The 6,958-nt window shown below is 31.3% G+C and overlaps 1 long non-coding RNA gene across 1 annotated transcript; it reads left to right on the forward strand.

Moving 5' to 3' along the window:
* The first annotated feature begins 3,422 nt into the window (after window positions 1-3,422).
* Window positions 3,423-4,487, forward strand: LOC140959986 (uncharacterized). Its single transcript, XR_012172084.1, has 3 exons — window positions 3,423-3,762; window positions 3,852-3,944; window positions 4,044-4,487. It is a non-coding gene; the product is annotated as an uncharacterized lncRNA (long non-coding RNA).
* The last annotated feature ends 2,471 nt before the right edge of the window (window positions 4,488-6,958 follow it).

The raw sequence follows: 6,958 nt of genomic DNA on the forward strand, positions 1-6,958 counted from the left end.
TTAATATATATATATATATATATATAAATTTTTTTTTGAGACACTTAAAGTAACTAACTTTTAGTGTCATGGTCTGTTTTAATAATTATATATATTAATAAAGTATTAATATTTTAATGTATGTCATATGTAGTTCAGCGGATAAAGTCTTTGTTTTTTATGCATTAAGTTGTATGTTCAATTCCTACTTGGGTCTTTATTTATTTATTTATTTATTTATTTTTTAATTCATATATCAAAATTACAGTATATTCTCTCACTATTTCTTATAATTATATTTTAATCCTAATTTAAATTTAAATTAAATGAATTATAAAAAAAATATTATACACATCGATGTACTAGTTATAATAAAAACTACGTGGGTGCATTTGAATTTATTCAAATCTATGATAACAAACCAATTGATTTTTTTATTTTTTATGGTGAACTTCAATTTCATCTCAATATAGAGTCATTTTCAAATCATTCGTTCAAATACTTTTCCAAATTTAAATCCTCTTATCTAAAGTCCACCCAAAAGAATTTAGTATTTTTGGACTAGTGTTCAAATATCTACTTCTACTTGTATTATAAAGAGTGAATCTTGACAAATTGGCCAGTTTTGGTACTATTACAAGTAAGGCCCCAACAGATGTCATGGGTCTGCTCTTTCCACCACAGCAAATATGAGGGACAATAGCAAGTGGATTTGATATTCTCTCCACCACACCATACAGCTGCCGGTTACAGTGAGGTTTGCTCCCTTCTTCATCTCTTCGTTTTCCTCATCTCCCTTTGTTTTGGTGCCTTGGTTTTCGCCTTTCCTCCACTGCAGCGAGGAAAGTCCAACGAAAACGGTTTGCTTGGTGTGTTGTTCGCGGCCTTCTTCTTTCTGTTTCTTGGTATTACCTCTGCTGCGTGGCTTTTCCCTTTCTTGGCATCGGCAAGCCTCTGCTGTGCTTAGACAACAAAGCATCAATTTCAATATATGGATCCAATCTACGAGCTTTATCAACAAATTTCAGGGCACGGCTTCTGTCCCCTGACTCCAGCGCATTTTTGGCATTTTCAAGCACTTCACCGCCTCATCCTTGTTTCCATCCATCTTTTAGATGTAATAAACGATCTTACGTGTGTGACTGGATATATATGCACAATTTACAAATCAAAGCACCAAAGTATCAGCAAAGGAGATTAAAACAAAAAAACAAAAACAAAAAGAAAGAAAGAAAGAAAGAACCTTTGAGATAGGAATTGAGATGGGTACATTGCTCTGCTGCGATCGCTCGACAAATTGGAGAAAAAATTGGATCGTGAAGCGTATGAAATTGCAATAAATAAAACGTTTACGTGGTAAGAGGTGGGTCTTATTAGGACTAAAGTGCCATAATCCCCATCTCCTCCAATACCACCATTAAAAGGAACTCGATGTGGGCAAGCATTAGCATTTTAGGTAAGTTTCAGTTTGCTCCCTAAACTTATGGGTAGTTTCAACATACAATTTGAACTCTTGAATTTTGCACCAGTTACACAATTTTTCATTATTTTATTTTTGTATGATTCCGAGTAATGAGAAAATAATAAAGTCAAGAAGGTTCTTTAATTTGTGTATATAAATAACACATATTGTCAATAAAAAAAATATGGTGAACATTAAAAATTTATAATATGGTGGGAGTATATATGGTTCTTTAGTTTATGTATATAAAACAATGAGTAATTCGTGTAAAAATAATAAAAATTAAAATATTTATAGCATATCAAAAATTTAAAATTTTAAAAATGTAAAATTTGTACAACAATGTATTAAAATTAAACGAGTGTTGTAAGCACATATTAACAAATCATGTCATGAAAATGACAATATTTAGGCAAACATTCTCGATTTTATTTATTTTTACAAAATAAGTAATTTCAAATCATTCAAACTCTACAATATCATGTTGTTTAAATTATAAAATGATTATGTCATCTGTGTAACGGTTTCACATATCTATATTCATGATATGAGTCGATATGATCTTTAACTATTGTAAAAATAATAAGCTTTACTCAAATCAACATATATTACACAATATTAGGTAGGGGCCCCTCAATTCTTGAGGTGTATTACCCAGATTTAACACATGATTATTTATTTTTTTCAGAGTAACTGACCATGTGTTTATATTTGTGTATGTCTTATTTAACAATGTAATTTTCAAAGCTATATGTATTATGAATATAACAATTTTTTATTTTTTTATATCGGTATTCATACATTTAGTATTTCAAGTTGACAACGTGCTTAACAGAATAAGAAATTTGGGAAAACAAGGAATTTATAAAACGAAAATAGTTAGAAAAAAGATTTTGTTGGTGTTCAAACGAGAGAAGTTTAATAACATGTTTCAAACTGACTATAAAATATTTGTTCATCTTAAATTCTAATGAGAGATCTACTCCATAAATAAGTTATTATAAATTCGAAAATCGAGGATAATTATTTAAATCGTGATAGTTGTTATAAGGTTGTCATACTTAATGACATTATTGGCGCTAATAGATTTATGAACATGATAACTTTAACTTAAATAATATTTGTAGTATGGCTTATTAAAAAATCGACAAAAACACTTACATTCTTAGTGTATTCAATGCTAAAATATAATAGGAGTTTAAACAACTAAATGCACCAACCAAGTTAACGTAATAATTAAAACTAAAATAAAGAGTGACTAATATATAATTCGGAAGAAAAGAACTCAAAATGACTATGAAATTAAATAATTGGTTACTAATATAATCTCATAATTTTGTGAAAACCGAAAAATGTTTCATCGATTAACCCGACTATAAAAAAAACTGAAGAAAAAGAAATAGAAACAATACACAAACCCTCCATAAATTAAAATAGTTAAAAATAAGTCTTGAAATTGCGGAAGCATTAATTTTATTTTTATGTTTTATATTTAATATTTTCAAAACTATATTAATATTCATGCACACACACACATATATATACAAAAGAAAAAAAAAGTGGCAACCTCAGCACCCATGTTCAACCGACACTTTGAGAACATTAATATAATAATAATAGTTAAAAAAAACTATAAAAAGGAAAACTTTTTTCATATCATATTATTCAAGAAACTATCCCCATCACGATAACCAGATTATTTGAGCAGTCATGTATTCCTTATTTGTTTCGAAGCCGAGTTAATGAAAAAACAAGAACTGTTAAAATTAATAAAAACAAACTTAATTTAAACTGCTACTGATGGCAAAATGATATTTTTTTTAAAAGTGAAAGAGGGTAGTCATATGCTCAAAGTATTTCCATGCTACTTATGCTTATGTCAATTTTTTTCAACTCTAGCGTAGTCTAAATTCTTGCATATCTGATGGTTTTAATTCACGTCATTCTTACTTATTTCTCTTTTTTACAGATACAATATTTGTAAGAGTTCATGCAGCAAGGATGGATCTTTTGAGGTATGTTATTATAGACCCACAAGGCACTCCATATCATGATGGTATTTTGTTTTTGATATTCTGTTTCCTAACGCATATCCTGATGTACCACCAGTACGTCTTTCAATATCTTTATTTTGAGAACACATATTTATTTTTATTTATCCGTTCCTCCGTTTGTTGTTGCTTTGTAGATGGTTTATTATTATTTGGGTGGCTTGCGGCTAAACCCAAACTTGTATGCCTGTGGAAAAGTGTGCCTCAGCTTTTGAACACTTGGGCTTGTAGAGACAATGAAAATTGACTGTTGAAATCATCCACCATGTTGTAAATACTGCTGTCTATTCATGATGTTATTCTGAATGCAAAGCCTTTCTTTAACGAGCCTTGATATGATACTCGGTATGTTGGCCAAGAGAGAGAGAGAGAGAGAATCCAATTCATATAACGAGGAAGTATTCATTCTATCGTTGAAGACAATGATGTACTCTCTTAGAAGGCCGCCAAAGGTACAAATTATGAACTTTAACTAACTTGTTTTGACATATAATATTACCGTGATACTTGCTATCCGATATACATCTTTTTGCACTTCTATCATTTTGAAGATCTCGTGTCCGGTCATTTTCATTCCCATGCCCATGCTATTCTATCAGCATGTAGAGCCTACATGAATGGTGCTTTAGTTGGTTACTTGGTCAATGGAAGCATCCCAAATGGTACTGCAACTCAGAATATGGGATTGCCAAGTTTGAAGGAAGCTGGTGGAAGAATGTTAAAACATTCTTAATATGCACGTATACTTTATGTTCAATTTAAAGCGGGTAATTAAACTTCTCCCATTTGAACGCAGAGCAATCTTTTTCCTAACTATTTTCACTTCTATAAATTCCTTGTACTTTCTTATTTTTTACTTTCTTAAGCACAACTCTAACTTGAAATAGTAATAGTATGACTACGAATATAAAATAAAATAAAATTATTGTACTCATAATACTTATAACTTTTAAAATTAAGTTATTGAATAAGACATACATAACTATGAACATATGGGTAGTTCCTCGAGGAAAAAATTTAAATGATCATACGATGGACTACAAATCTTGGTAAGACACCTCAAGAATTGAGGTGTCCCTACCTAGTATATTTTAATAAGAGAAAATATTTGTTCAATTATCTAGTAATTATATTTTGAATAATTGATTCGAAATATGAAATGATGGATTTGTTGGATAATCGGTTTTCTCGTGTCCAAAATGCAGCGAAAGTTTTAAAAAAATTTATTTGACATTCAAAAATGTATTTGAACACTCGTATGGTTTAAACACTAAGAGCATACACAGAGAGTTTATAATTTTACTTTTAGTGAATTAATAAATTGGCTCCAACTATTCCAGGATTAACGGAGATAGCTCTTGTTGAATTTTCCATGAACAATCTTCTTTGAAAATGCTTTCTTCAATATCTGAGTCAGGTCCATGACCGGATTACTTGTTCCTCTTCTAACTTGTAATAAAAAGTATAGAAGATATTTTGATGTATGAGAGCAAAAATAGATAGGCGGCTCAAACCCTTAATTTTCTTCAAGGTGGCCGAAAATATTGGAGCTTTTTCGAGGAGTGATTTTCGAAAATTACAAGGGTTGGAGGCTAGGGTTTGTGGCCATCTACCTTAATACATAAACCTTTAACCTAGTTTCCATAATCTTAGATTTAGGTTCCTTAATTAAGCTTAATGGGCTTTGTTAATTAATTGGACTAGTCCAATTAGTTTAATTAATTATATTAAAGTCCCTTAAGAACTTTAATTATTCAGTATCACTAAACATACTTCCCACTAAATTTAATTACATCTTTAATAAACTCAACCTTTGAGTTTAATAGTTTAAATTCTCAAATTTTATAAATTCAACTAATTGAATTTTTTCTATCCAAATTTTAATTATCCTAAATTTAACTCCTTGAATTTAATATCTCATAATTATATATAAATTTAACTATTTGAATTTATTCTCTCAATGGGAACAAATGATCCAATGGTTATATGACCATCAATGGTTCAAAGATACAGCTAGTCGTCGGTTCACAACTCTTTGTGATTCAGGATATTTTTCTTTATCTGGGTTTACCCTAATTTGTCTCATTTCATGCACCAACATTTGATCACGAGAATGTCAGAAATCATTTTTCTGATTAAACACATCGAATCATGGTAAGAACGTCAGTAGCATCGTCCCATGATTCTCTAGGTATCACTGATAGTATCTACAAGAACCTGTTGGTTGTGATTGTACGCTCCCTTCATTTCATATATCCCGATCGAACCTGTAACCATTGGTTCACCGAGAGTTGTATATTAGATTCGATAGTTATGTGATACAATCATGAAATATTCATAGTGTCATCTCACACTTTGGCCAGAGATTTCATGCACTATTATTTTGTTAGATCACATAGGATATCAACACCCGTAGTTGAGCGATGAATCTCAGACTACAATACACTGACTCCTATACATATCGCAATTGCATCCAACCTCGTCACCTGGTGACCCCCGCGGAGTCGATAAACGAGTCAAAGCACAATCCTAATATGTAGAGCTTCGGTGTTGTAACGAGGTCGTAAGGACTAATGATATACAATCACAACCACATACTTTTCCTCTCGATGAATGATAATCACTTGAAAAATCCAAGAGAGGGTTGTTCCGTGCAATCATCGTATGATTGCCTATTTGTATGATTGGACATCTCTATGCTCTTACTATGAAACACGGTACACAACATCACATATGCTAGTCTCAAGCTCAAGCTGCTTTTATCCTTGTTTTTAGACGGTTAAATCGACTAGAAATGAATTTAGAATATACATTGTTTACAAATGAGTTTTAAGAACGAATTACGATTCATTTGTATTAAAATATAATCAAAGACTTTATCCGATTACATGGATATACAGATGAAGTAAAATGAAATCATGAAACACAAATTCTCACTACAAGAAATTCTGCATACAACAACGCACATACGACAACGGTTTTTGTGAAAAACCGTTGTCGTATGTTTTTAACAACGATTTTATCCAAAACCATTGTCTTTTGAGGGTTGTCTTTTCAGGGTCAAAGACAACGGTTTTTGGGGTCAATTACAACGGTTCTATAAAACCGTTGTCTTTGATCGTTTTTTTAGGGTCAATGACAACGGTTAGAACCGTTGTCAATTAGCGTGTTTTTTTGGATAATCGACAACGGTTTCAACCGTTGTCGATTATCGTGGTTTTCGGACAAACAACAACGGTGTTGTAAAACGTTGCAATATTTAGCGACGATGTTTCAAAAACCGTTGCTAATTTTAAATTTAGCGACAGTTTCAAAATAACCGTCGCTAAAATTAGCGACGGTTTTAACAAAACCCGTCGTATGTTTAAAAGTAGCGACGATTTTACAAAACCCGTCGCTAAAATTAGCGACAGTGTTCTCAAACCGTCGCTAATTTTAGCAACGGTGTAATTATAAACCGTTGTAA

The sequence above is a fragment of the Primulina huaijiensis genome, chromosome 2, assembly GCF_012295235.1.
Source record: "Primulina huaijiensis isolate GDHJ02 chromosome 2, ASM1229523v2, whole genome shotgun sequence".
NCBI lineage: Eukaryota > Viridiplantae > Streptophyta > Magnoliopsida > Lamiales > Gesneriaceae > Primulina > Primulina huaijiensis.